The 14,314-nt window shown below is 45.1% G+C and overlaps 1 protein-coding gene across 1 annotated transcript in view; it reads right to left on the bottom strand.

The window, feature by feature from the left end:
* Positions 1 to 12,209, bottom strand: part of RHBDD1 (rhomboid domain containing 1) — a 101,333-nt gene extending 89,124 nt beyond the window's left edge. The window contains exon 1 of the mRNA XM_036319799.1: positions 12,185 to 12,209. The gene's annotated coding sequence lies outside the window, so the exon portion shown is untranslated. The remainder of the gene's footprint in view (positions 1 to 12,184) is intronic.
* Between the last annotated feature and the right edge of the window lie 2,105 nt (positions 12,210 to 14,314).

Below are 14,314 nucleotides of genomic sequence, written 5' to 3'. Positions count from 1 at the left end.
CAGTCCACAGGCCAACGCTCTATCCACTGAGCCAAACCAGTTAGGGCAACTGCTGCTGTTTTAAAGGAGTTTAGAAGTTGCTTTGATTATTTCCTGCACATCATTGGAGAGGCAGCCATGCTTAACCCTACCCGCCCCCGTCCCCCTAGGGTGACAAAGGGTGTAGATTCAGAGACAGAACTGCCTCAGCTTATCTTCTAAGTCACCAGAAAAGTTTGACAGAAGATTCTGCAGTTAATAGGAGCTCTTTTGTGCACACACATACTTTTATTCATTTACTAGAGGCCCGGTGCACAAAATTTGTGTGTGGGGGGTGTGTCCCTCAGCCCAGCCTGCACCCTCCCGTTTAGGTGGGCCTAAATGGGCAGTCAGACATCCCTCTCACAATTCAGGACTACTGGCTCCCAACCGTTTGCCTGCCTGCTTGCCTGATTGCCCCTAACCGCTTCTGCCTGCCAGCCTGATCACCCCCTAACCACTCCCCTGCTAGCCTGATCGACGCCTATCTGCTCCCCTGCCAGCCCAATTGCCCCTAACTGCCCTCTGCTGCCAGCCTGGTCACCCCTAACTGCCCTCCCCTGCTGGCCCGGTCACCCCTAACTTCCCTCCCCTGCTGGTCATCTTGTGGCAGCCTTCTTGTGTCCACATGGGGGCGGCCATCTTGTGTGTTGGAATGATGGTCAATTTGCATATTACTCTTTTATTAGATAGGAGGATTGTGGCCCATTTGCTGCATAGCTTTCAAGCATCCTCCCTGGGATCAGGGAGCATTCAGAAAAGGACACACAGGCGCAGGACCTCTAATGTCACCTCACCTTGGATTTCCCAGGGATAAGAACACCAGGAAAGGGGGTCCTGTAAAGGTTCCCTGCCCTGTAGACTCTGCCTAGAACAGTGATGGCGAACCTATGACACGCGTGTCAGAGGTGACACGCGAACTCATTTTTTTGGTTGATTTTTCTTTGTTAAATGGCATTTAAATATATAAAATGAATATCAAAAATATAAGTCTTTGTTTTACTATGATTGCAAATATCAAATTTCTATATGTGACATGGCACCAGAGTTAAGTTAGGGTTTTTCAAAATGCTGACACACCGAGCTCAAAAGGTTCGCCATCACTGGCCTAGAATCATACACATCCACATGCGAGACCAGGGTGACAGCACCTTAGAAAGGTGGCCAGGCCTCGCTCCTCTCTGCACTTTGGGATGTGCATGATTAACTTTGGGAAAAATACTGAAGTGCAAATGTCCAAATTAGGTGTGAACATTCCATTTTCATACCCCCAACCCAAGCAGCTGCTTTAAAAACAAACACCTTTTATAATCGCAGAATAGGAGACATTGCTAAAAGGCCCCTTGAAGCCCCAGTAATTAAATTGAAAACATTGAGTACTTAACCTTATTTTCTATTACTAACCTATGTCTAGTTTCCCAATCAGATCGTGTTTGCCTCTGAGTCTTCGCTCAGTGCTAAGTGGTGGCAAACATGGCTGGTCTATTTATTAGCTGTGTGACTTATCTTAGGCAAATTCATCAAGCCATGTCTGTTCCCCCATCTTCAAATGGGTTAGTATGAGGATTCCATCAGCACACTCTTGATGAATGTAGCTACTTGTTATTATTATACATCAATGTTATAGTTTAGGCTTCTCCCGGAAGCAGACTCTGAGACAAAGGTCTCTGTGCAACTAATTTATTTGGAAGGTGACAAATACCTTGACAGGGTCATGGAGAAGCAAGATAGGGAAGGCAAGAGCCAAAAATGTATGCATCGTTAAGCCAGCCATCACTGTGATTACTGGCGCATAATCCCACCGGGAACCCTGGGAACTAGTAGAGTTATGCCTCAGTGCTATCCCCAAGACTAGGGGTCCGCCTTAACTCCCGTCCCTGTGGCTTGCCATAGCAGGCAAAACAGGTGTCAGGGGCCAGAGAAAGCACTCAGGCAAAGAACTTACAGCACTGCCAGCACCACTCCCTGACCGGGCTCCGTCACTTCTGCTGCAGTACTTAAAACAAGCAAATTTGTCAACTGTAATTAATATACAGTATCAGGGAACAATTTGAGCATAATGCATATTTCGCTTTTGATTGTATTTCATCAGCAAGAAATACCAGGTGGATGCAGAAAAGTATACTCAGCTGAAGCAAGCTTCATGGAAATCCTCAAAATGTACACATTTGCACACCTCAATCCAGCTACATCAAGTTCACAGATTGTATTATGAGCTACACCCATCAATGTCTGCCATCCAATTCCAGATAACCCTCCTTCCTCCGCTGACAATAATTCACAAGTTGCTACCACTTCCACAGCAAAATTTAGGACTTTTTGAAGGGAGCAGGCTGTATTTATGGTAGGACTTGTATATTTTTTATTATATAAGGCGTAGAATTGTGCTACTATTTTATTAGGTTCCTATCTCTCTTTTTTATTAATCCTCACCTGAGGATTTTTTTTTTTTTTAGAGAGATTGGAGGGGAGCAAGGAGTGGGAGAGAGAGGGAGAATAGATGTGAGAGACATATTGATTGGTTGCCAGGGGATCGAGCCTGCAACCGAGGTTTGTGCCCTGACCGGGACCTGTTGGTCCATAGGCCGACGCTCTAACCACTGAGTCAAACCAGCCAGGGCCTATCTCTTCTTTTTAATGTACCACTGACAAAGTTTTGGGGTGTTTTGCTCCTAATACCATGTGCTCCATAAGCCCTGTGGTTTTTACTGCCTGATTGTGCTCAGAATGGTGAGTTTAGGAATGCGTATGTCATATTCTAGCAGAGCTGACTCTACCCCTAGTAGAAAGTGTGCAGGACAGAGGACGGTCTACACCCAGGAACCACTGCTGCTTAGTCCTTATTATCCCACTTCCCCTCCATGTTTACCACCATCATCCCATTCTTCAACCAAATCCACCAAAGTTAGAGGCTCTCATCACTCAAATACTGAAAATACCATGTGCTCTGAACTTTCTCGGACAAATTGGAATAGGAGGGGAAAAATTCTCTCAACTTATCAAATATGCCCCTATTGTTACGTCTTCTCTACCAAAAGTTGTTTTGCCATCCTTCACATGGAACTTAAAAACAAGATTCATTTAATTCAGGGCATTTGTTTATTTGACTATACATCCTAAATGTGCCAGGTTTCCCATCTGATTGTAATTACTCAATGACACAGACATCTGTGTTTGGCCCGATGCTTTTACGAAGAGAATTCAGTGTAATATTCTGTTTGAGAATACCAATTTCCTCAAAGCAGCACAGAGTAGAAATGAGAAGCCAAGATCAGATGCTCCGACCACACATGCAGCACAGTCAACACACTGCATTTACATGCATTGTGCACGTCTCGCTTCTAGACAGCACACAAGGTCAAACCCCTAACTGTCAGTTACAATAAGCTTCCAAACTTCTGGTCAATTACCTGGCTAATAATAAAAGACAAGGCTATGACATCATTACAGTTATAATTAATTTACACAGGTCAGCTTCCTGTTAATCAAATACATCTTTAAAAGCATTTAATTATTGTTCACCTAGAAAGCGACACCCCAGCTCTGGTAAATGAAAAAGCAACCTTGCTGGATTCAGCATGAAAGGCTGCCAGGCTGCTCTAAGGCACACAGGACAACAGGCTTCACAGAGCACACCCTGCACCGCGGGAAGGGCTGCCATGTTCACAGCAAACAAGCACAGGTGACGGGCAATTCGACACATCTGAAGACTTTCCGAACACAAAGAAGTTGTCAGGAAGCTCGGGTAAACAGACAGGCTCTGGGAAAAGACATGTCCCAATGCTTTTTGTCACAATGATGCACAGGGCTGGCAATATTAACGTCTGCAGAGTATAGGACAATGTTTGAGGGCATGGTCTTTTTGGTAAGATCTCTACAATACACGACTTATGTGACCTTAGGGAAGTCACTTAACTGCCATTTCCCATCTGTAAAAGGAAATAATGAAGGCGTATTTAGTGTTGTGAGAATTAAATGAGATTATATTGAGATTATTTATGTTTATAAACTTAGAAATGACAGTAATTTTAACCCATATAAACAAATAAAGTAAAATAAGACATCAACAATTTTAAATAGCTTTACAGTATTTTTATAACTTAGTAACCAATTAGCATTTTCTGGGTTTTCTATGATTCCACTTTTTTAAAAAAAGTATGTTTTTATTGATTTCAGAGAGAGGAAGGGAGAGGGAGAGATAGAAACATCAATGATGAGAATCATTGATCAGCTGCCTCCTGCACACTCCCTACCAGGGATTCAGCCAGTAACCCAGGCATGTGCCATGAGAATGGAATCATGACCTTCTGGTTCATAGGTCGACACTCATACTGAGCCACACTGGCCAGGCCCACTTTCTTTTTTTAATCTTCACCAGAGGATATGTTTTTATTGATTTTTAGAGAGAGCAGAGGGAGGGAAAGAGAGAGAGAGAGGAAGAGAGAGAGCTTGCCTCCCTCATGTGCTCCAACCAGGGATCAAACCCCCAACCTAGGTATGAGCCCTGACCTAGAACTGAACCTGCAACCTTTTGGTTTCTCAACCTTCCTAATGCCGCGACCCTTTAATACAGTTCCTCATGTTGTGGTGACCCCCCAACCATAAAATTATTTTTGTTGCTACTTCATAACTGTAATTTTGTTACTGTTATGAGTCGTAATGTAAATATCTGATATGCAGGATGTATTTTCAGGGGTCGCGACCCACAGGTTGAGAACTGCTGATTTAGAGGATGATGCTCCAACCAACTCAGCCACCTGGTCAGGGCTATGATCCCACATTTTTAAACCTTTTCATGCGATTCAATTACACACACATTATTTTAAACAATATGATGGGTGTTAGGAAGACACATGAAAATAGAAGTGATTCTCTAATTAAAATACATTTTATAATAAAATGTCAAACCACAATTTTTGTCAAAATTGTCTTTAAATCATCATTACATTTGAAAATTTAATGATCCTCCATTTCAGGATTAAAAAAAAAATCTCAATATGTCAGATGGCCAAATTTTTATTTTTCCCTCCTTTTTAAAGTGTTACTGTCTTAACAAAAATGATTAGATTATCTTTATACATGAAAAATGAAACTACTGGATTTTGTACATAGTCCTGACTTTTGCTCCACAGCAAGGTGAATTAGTGCCAACTCCAATTTTGATCCATCACCACGTATGATTTCCAATATCAATCATAAGCCAGTTCCTTCTCTCACAGACTACAAGCTTTAGTGTAATGAGGGCTCATTAAAGTTCTTCCACTGACAGCCCATCAGACATAGGGCCTAAACCAGCAGACACAGGGAGCAGCAATGCCAACATCCCACCATCTCTCCCTTCAAGAGGATTTAAGTAATTCCACTCTCCCAGTTGCTCCACGCTAGATTTCTTTGTCTACCTAAAATCAATGAAAAAGTGATAGTCACCACACCCTTTAAATTAATGTGTGTAAGGACTGTTGGTAAATTATTTATGTAACCGAAATCTGCCCAGCATAAGAAATAGTCAAGACTTCAGAGATGTAGTTTCTGCTCCCAGAAAGCACACAGGACGTCCACTAATTACTAGGTGATAGGGACAGCGTGAGGATTTTGCCTGCCCAGCATCAATACCTCATTCTTTCAGTAATAGGAATCTACCTCAGACCTCCACTGGATGTGGTCCTGAGGGGACCGGCAATCAAGAGGGCCAGTGACCAGAATTGGAGTAACAACTCTCTCCCTGGAATCTAAAACTTGTGTAGAGACACTAATACCAACGACTCCTGGAGTTGACAACTCAGAGCATTACTAGTAACTTAAAGAATTTTCCAACCTTAGCTGGTTTGGCTCAGTGGATAGAGCATCGGTCTGCAGACCTGAAGGGTCCTGGATTTAATTCTGGACAAGGGCACATGCCCAGGTTGCGGCTCCATCCCCAGTAGGGGGTGTGCAGGGGGCAGCCGATCAATGATTCTCTCTCATCATTGATGTTTCTAACTTTCTCACCCTCTCCCTTCCTCTCGGAAATCAATAAACATATATTTTTTAATAAAAGAATTTTCTTATCTACTAGGTCTATGCAAACCTTGAGACCCCACCAAGCTACTGTCCCATAGCCTGGTGGTTTGGCTTTTCTGTCAGCTCTCTGAGCTTACCCATACACTTCCAATATCTTGCTCTTGAGTTATCTGGATGAGCTTTAACTTAGTTTTGTTGTTTGCTGTCAAAGAACCCTACCCAGAATACTATGGCATTTGCCAAGGACTGGCAAGCAAATCCTAGTTTACCTCAAGCATTACCAGCTCTCATTTTCTACTGCGTACAATATTCTAGCCCCTAGGGTATAAAGCAGTATCTCAAAGGTCTGCTCCAGGCATGCCCTAAAGAGAAAAGAGAGCACAGTGCAAGCATGTGAGTAAGGCAAAGACCTCTCAAAGTCATATAGTTAGTGCATAAACTTGGACACCGGGTGAAGAGTATCACCAGGCCTCTAGTTTAATAATATCTGCACATCCACTAAGGGACAAGCACTGTTCTTTGAAGCAACCACAGCCTAGGACGAGAAGCAAACACACAAACAGCAACAATATAGTGTGATAAAGAACCATAATAGAACTGTATATAAAAGTGCATGGAATGTTTACAAAGTAGCAAAATTAAAGTTTTGTATGATGTGTCGGTGGAGAATAAAGAAAATACTGGGGCAGGCATTATCCTGTGGGCAATGGGGAAGGAGATGAAGTGACCAATGAAATTCACAGTCAAAAGTTGTGGAGCAATTTCACAAAAATAAAAGGATTTAAGTCATCACTTGGTGGATATTCTTGTATAGCTACAAGCTGGAAATTTAGAAATCTATAAGGTTTTGTACTAATACAAAATTAACACACCTTGAAAGAAAGGAGGAAATCTTGAAAACTTTGGTATGAAGGCAGGGACTTCTGCTACAGGGCAATATGCATATATATTTATTCCTCTATTTTTTTCAAACTTAGAATCACAACTGATTCATTATAACACATAATTGCAAATCGCTGGTATTTGTAACATAAAAACTGTATCAAAACTTCTTTCGGTGTTGCCCAAGAGACTTTTCTCGAGGAGAAAAAAATCCAAAATTAGTAGCTGTCAACTCTCTCCCTATATATTATGAATATAGAATAGATGTAATATGTATATAAATTTTACTCATAACTCTCCTGATATTGACACTTTGAATTAAAAATGCAAAAGCAAGTTAACACCATGGAGAAACAGCTGTAATTCTTATGACAACACTCTTGGAGCTGAAGCCAGATTTGCAGTCAAATCTGGATGCCATTGCTTACTGGTACGTGACTGCAGGCAAATCATATAATCAATCCTGCTGAGCTTCTTTATCCAGAGATGAGAAAAACTTCCCTTACTTCCTGGAGTCATTGTGAAGACTCGATGAAAGAGCATATTATGCGAAAACAAGAAGCACACCCCCAAAATTTATTTTCCATTCTCCCTTCCTCTCCATAAAGTAATGAGCCTTTTCCCCCCATGGATCTAAGCTTTATTGCTTTATAACTATTATGTGCATGTACTAGTAACAATGTCCAAGAAAGTAGATGGTAACTAACACCAACATGGAAACCTGAATGCATGCGTGGTTAGTTGGCTATCATCTAGATCCCAAAGGGCTCTTGCACACTATCTATTGCTTCCCAGAAATTCGATACATTTTCTTTTCTGAATACAGCCAAAATTATCCACAGGCTTTGAAATGCCACCATCAGGATGCTGCACAGAGCAGCTGGTTGATTGAAAGTGACTGCCCCTCCCCCACACTCCAGCTGTCACCAGGAAACCCTCAATGTGTAAAAAAAGACAAAGCAATATTACTTCCCCTATTAATAACAATCTGATTCTTAGCATTCATTTGAAATTATTTTTCTTATGAAAGCTCACTATTAACTAAAAATTAACTCTAAGAAAAATCCTTTATCATATAAATGCAAACCAGTTTCTTCCATAAACAAAAAATCCCAGGGGCAGTAAACACAAGTAATGTATTTCCATGGACTCCTTGTTTCTTTTTCCTTGAGTCATTTGTAATGCTAAACAACAGCCAGTTAAAATATTAAATAGCTTTAACAGTGATACAGCTGCCATACTTGAGGGATTAAAAAAAAAAAGCTTAGATGATTTCTCAAAGAAAAATGTGCATAGACACCTCTCTATTTTTATAAAATATGGGTCAGACTAAAGGTTGGATTTTGTTTTAAGTAATCACTCCTCTGCATGAGAAGCTATACTACTTGTTTAACATTGCTGAAAACCTTGGGCATTGTTTTCAGAACACATCTGTGATTCCCACCCACAAGAATTCTTCCTGCCATGACTTTCTTAGGTGTAGTTCATCTCCTGAGGATTCTTATCCCTCAGACAGAGTTTCAGACCAGTGACCTGGACTCCTAGGTCCCAGGGACATGCCTCAGGTGTGTCCCTGCTGAGGCCCCGTGCCTTTCATTAAAGCCTCTCATCTCCTGAGCGCTACAGGTGAGATTCTGCTAAATAGGGTTCCCTGCTTTTAAAAATATCTGATGCCCAATGCTTGGATGACAACTGCAGCCTAAAAGGAAATCGTTTTAAAGCATCATTTCTATCTTTTTAAAAGACTGTTTACATAAACATGCACATATCTAACTTTAGATGAATTGTATAGATTTACCCCATCCCCATATTACAAGTAATTATGACCTGGTATGAATCTTTCAAGTATTTTCCATGCTCATATATTTATTTATATATATATGAGGCGCAGTACACAAAATTCATGCACTCGGGGGGGGGGGGGGTCCCTCAGTCCGGCCTGCGCCCTCTCACAGTCCAGGAGCCCTTGGGAAATGTCCAACTGACAGCTTAGGGCCACTCTCCACAGGGAATGGAATAAGCTGGCAGTCGGACATCCTTAGCGCTGCCGCAAAGGTGGGAGAAGCTCCCACCACCGCCGCTGAGCTCACCAGCTGTGAGCCTGGCTTCTGGCTGAGCGGCTACCAGGGGACAACTCCTGCATTGAGAGGGATTGGGCCAAAACCTGCTCTCCAACATGCCCCGAGGGGTCCTAGATTATGAGAGTGTGCAGACCAGGCCCAGGGACCACACTGGTGCACAATCGAGGCCGGGGAGGGACATGGGAGGTTGGTGGTGAGTGCATGTCATAGCAAGCAGTGAGTGGCTTTAGCATATCATTAGCATATTACGCTTTGGTTGACTAGACAAATGGATGACTGGACACTTAGCATTATTAGGCTTTTATTATATAGGATATATGTACACACACACACACATATAAACTTCTATTACTTTGAAAAAATTGAACAAAGATTTTCACTTTGCTATCATTAAGCATCCATATTAAAAAACAATATCAGAACTAATAGTACTTTCTTATACTTTGGTGCATATTTTTATTGAGTTCTCATCTCCTCTAACATAGTGTCCCCTTCTATAACTGACTGTCCCTATTAACTAATTGAAGAAACTTAAATATTAATCACCCCTGACCTTCAGCTTCCAGTAAGCACCCCAAAAAGTCTTATGGAAGTTGCTCTGGATGGTGATAAAACTACAGTGTTTTTCTACCATGTTTAGAGTTTTAACTTTCTCCAAGTGTTGGCTTTCTTTTGTTCACTATAATGTGAAAGGTTTGACTTTTCACTTCAGCATCTTTGATCATTTAAGAAAAGCAGTGCAGTTAGGTGATAAAACTACCTCATTCATAAGAGGAAATGAATGGGATAAAGTTAGGTTTGAGGTGGTAACTACCTTTTTCTACTGTCTACCATGCAGTAGTGATTGAGCTTCTCTGCCTAACACCTGGTGGACATGTTTTGCACTTCATTTCATTTCATCCAATGTCCGGAGGCAATCACACACCATGACCCTATCTGCTGGGAGAGGAAATCAAGGTTGGGAGGATGTTAACTTGTCTAATGGATACAATCAGTATGTAGCCGAGGCAGGGTTCAAAGCAGGGTCTTCCTGACCCCAAGCCCCTACTATAGATCTGCCTCTCTGAAACAGAGGACAAGAAAATATGGGGGCCTTTGGAAAAATGAATGCTTCATAATGGGGCAGCACTATCAAAATTATTTATAGCAGCTGATATCTGACGTGACTCCTGATTATCTGAAAACTCTCTCACCCACGATATCCAGGAGCCACGGCAAGGCCCTGGGATCAGTGTGCTCTAATCCAAGCCTCTGGTTAGGCTACAGGGTGGCACTGACCTTTCTCAACACTGGAATGAGTCTAGGCTTTAAGGCACCTGCTTCAAATCCTGAATACTTCTCTTTCTCCCCCAAAAGCCTCCCCCTGGAAAAGGAAGGGGAAAGTTGTGAGTAACACTGCAACTGATGATCTGCAAAAACCACAGGTGGCTGGCACTCCTACCTTAGCTCTTGTGATGCTCCCAGAAAACAGAGGCATGGAGAACGGGTGGGAGGAGGCCTTGCCTGCTATCTGGGCTGTACAGTCTGACATGTGGGAAAGAAAGATAAGGACGGAGACATCTCCAGCCTTGTCTTATGCTTGCAAGTCACTGCTCCATAATACTCCTCAGCCCGAAGGCTAATCTCTGCTCAGTTATCCACTCTACCTCCTTTACCAAATTCTGGGTCAAAAAGTGTAACTCAGCTGGAGACCAGAAGGCCAAAAATCTTTAAAGTACTTTTTAACAGTAACTTATGTGATTCTTAAAAATTCTCCAGCCACCACAGCACTGGTCTGAGATAGTACACATTACTGTAACTTTGAGCTGAATATCCTGCCTCCAATAAACAACCTTAATTCTGTAGAATATAACTGGGAAACCACAAATAAACAAATAAAATGCCATCTGAGCGGTCATCACAATATCCTACAACGCCTATCTAACCCAATGAAGAACCTTCCACCACAACCTATGTATAGATTGTATAGTCATAACGGGTATTAAGTCACACCTCATCTTTGAGTGTTTTCCACGTATGCTGGTGCACTTTCACACTGAAGACGTACAAGCCCTAGGAAGTAACCGTTCAGTAACTTGTCCAAGATCCTACACCCAGGAAAGGCCCTACATGGATCCCTTCCATTCTGTCAAATTCCACGGAGACTCCCAATGGTTATTCTTTATCGATATGCCAGTAATTCCCAAACTTTAGCACCCGGGTGCACTGGGACCAACCGGAAGGCTTGTTGAAATAGATTTCTGATTCTGGATGTCCCCCAAATTTACAATGCCAACAAGTTACAGACGGATGCCGATACTAGTAGTCCAGGGACAATTTAGGAAACCAACGCAGTGCTGCTCTTCGTAAGTAAGATGACCTCTTCCCAAGCCTTGCCATGCCGGCAGCACATGAGGTCTTTAAACGCTATTAGAAACTCTGACATATACATTTGAGACAGTAGACAGACTTTTAAGAAGACATTCCAAAGGGGAAAAATAGAAAAGAGCAGCAAAGTCCGGCTGTCACTGAGTGTCCTGCAAAGGGACCTACGCATATAGGTGGCTTAATCGTGACTAAGCGATGATTCCTTCTGCGAGCACCCGAGTCTGGGAAAGAGATGCTGATCCGGTTTGGGAGAGGCTTGGCAGGTCCGGGCGGAAAGGGCTAAAGGGGTGGGTGGATTTCCTCTGCCCTGCGGGAGAAACACCACTCCTCGGGTTGGGGAGGTGGGGTGCGGGTTAGGGGAGTGGGGTGCGCCTGCACACCGCCAGCTCCCAGAACAGAAAGTGACTGATCCAAGTGCACCTGAAAGTGAAAGCTGTTGCTGACGCAACGTCGCTGTAAGCTCCTGCCTTTAAAGACAATCCCTTAATGCTCCCCGGAGCTGCCCCCACCCTGAGAGTCCGGCAGGTCGTCCCCTGCGGTCGGCGCACAGGCGCGGGTGAAGAGCACCCCGGCAGGGTCGCTCTAGGGAACGCCCTCCGCGATCCCCTATCTCCGGGGCGCCTAGGCTGCGCCTCCAACCCGTATCCGCTCTGCCCCCATCCCCTCCCCTGCCCCCACCCCTGCCCCCTCCCCTCCCTTGTCCCCGGCCCTACGGGGACGCCGACAGTCGCCCCGCAGTCCCCGCCCCGCCGCCGGCGCCGCGGCCCCGGGAAACGTCTAAAAAAACCGCGCAGAACCCACGCCGCGAACGGGACCAAACAGACGCGGAAACTCACGCTCTCTACGGCCCGCCTGCGTCCTCACGTCTGCGCGCGCGCGCACGTGCGTCATCACGCACGGGCGACGTCGATCGACGCTCCTCTTCCCCGTGGCCAGGCTGGCGCGCGCGAGACAGTGGGTGATGGGGCGGCGCGCCTCGGGCGGCCCGGGTTGGGGAGGGAGAGGGGGCTGTAAAGCGGGCGGCCGTGACAGGGCGGTGGCTCCGAGGGCACCGTGTGGACTCATCCTGCGACTGCGAGTGGAAAGGGGGTGACCATTGTCTCCCCTGCCCTAAGGGACTGTCGTCCTCTGCCGCGCGTGCGTAGAGCAAAAGCAAACTAGCGACCTGCGTTGGAGGGACCAGACGTGGAGACCAGCAGCCAGTGGGCTGCGTGGGGGCCACGAAACTGTCCTTCCAGGGCCCGGCCTTGCTGCAGGCCCCCCACCTGCTGCCAGGGGTCCGATGCTGCTGGTGAAGTGGATGGTGTGAGAGACACTTACACCTTCATGAGTTGTCAGACAGCAGAGAGCTGCCTGTCTCAGGGCGGCATCCATGGTTACCAAGGACGCCCCCCAAACAAGGTCGTGGGTGTACTATTCACTCCCCAAAGCTTGGGTCTGCAGCTGCATTTCTCAGTCTGTGTGTCCATGTGAGGGCCTTAGGTGTTAAGTATTGCAGTGAACGTATTTGATGCAAACAAGTGGCTTGCGTTGGAGGGGCCAGATGGGGCATCCAGTGGGATATTCGTCTTTCTCAGTTTGGCTTATTTCACTTAGCATAATATTTTCCAGGTCCATCCATGCTGTCCCAAAGGGTAAGAGATCCCTCTTTTGTTACAGCTGCATAGCACTCCATAGTGTAAATGTCCCACAGCATTTGTATCCATTTATCTACTGATGGGCACTTGGGCTGTTTCCAAATCTTAGATATTGTAAATAACTCTGCTATGAACATAGGGGTGCATATATTCATTCTGATTGGTGTCTTGGAGTTTTTAGGATATATTCCCTAAAGTGGGATTGCTGGGTCAAAAGGGAGTTTGTTCTTATCTTAATACTAGTGGCCCTGTGCATGAAATTCAGGGTGTCCCTCAGCCCGGCCTGCACCCTCTTCAATCTGGGACCCCTCGGGGGATGTCCGACTGCTGGTTTAGGCCTCTCGCAATCCCGACTGCTGGCTCCTAACCACTCACCTGCCTGCCTGATCACCCCTAACCACTCTGCCTACCAGCCTGCTTGCCCCCCAACTGCCCCCCCCACCAGCCTTCTCACCCCCAACTGCCCCCCCCCCCCAGGCAGCCTGCTTGCCCCAACTGTCCCCACCCTGCTGGCCTGCTCACCCCCAACTGCCTCCTCCCCCTCCCTCACCTGCCTGCCCACCCTGCCAGGGCTCTGGGATCAATGGCAGAGCAGAGGCAGGCGTTTCCCACTTGGCCTGGGCTCCGCCATTAATCCCTGCCCACACGGAGACCCTGCCTGCCCTGTGATCAATTGCTGCCCACAAGGAGGCCCTACCTGCCCTGCCCACCCGCCAGGGCTCTGTGATCAATGCTGCACAGAGGGAGACCCTGCCCACCCGGCTGGGCTCTGTGATGGGCCCTCCCAGCCTTGGTGGCTTGCCCCCTCCCAGCCACGGCTTTGTCCAGAAGGTCCTCTGTAAGGTCTCCCAGTCTAATTAGCATATTACCCTTTTATTAGTATAGATATCAGATACAGAGGTGATTTTTTTTTGTTGTTTTTTTTTGTTTTTTTTGTTTTTTTTGTTTTTAATTAAATCTTTATTGTTCAGATTATTACATTTGTTCCTCTTTTTTTTCCCCCCATAACTCCCCTCCTCCCAGTTCCCGCCCCACCCTCCGCCCTCACTCCCCACCCACTGTCCTCATCCATAGGTGCACAATTTTTGTCCAGTCTCTTCCCGCATCTCCCACACCCCTTTCCCCACCCCAGGAATAGTCAGTCCATTCCCTTTCTATGTCCCTGATTCTATTATAATCAACAGTTCATTCTGTTCATCAGATTATTTATTCACTTGATTCTTAGATTCACTTGTTGATAGATGCATATTTGTTGTTCATAATTTGTATCTTTACCTTTTTCTTCCTCTTCCTCTTCTTAAAGGATACCTTTCAGCATTTCATATAATC

Source organism: Myotis myotis, unplaced genomic scaffold (genome assembly GCF_014108235.1).
Source record: "Myotis myotis isolate mMyoMyo1 unplaced genomic scaffold, mMyoMyo1.p scaffold_m19_p_8, whole genome shotgun sequence".
Classification (NCBI taxonomy): domain Eukaryota; kingdom Metazoa; phylum Chordata; class Mammalia; order Chiroptera; family Vespertilionidae; genus Myotis; species Myotis myotis.
The sequence above is the reverse complement of the archived record's forward strand: the minus strand, read 5'-3'. Positions and strand labels throughout refer to the sequence as shown.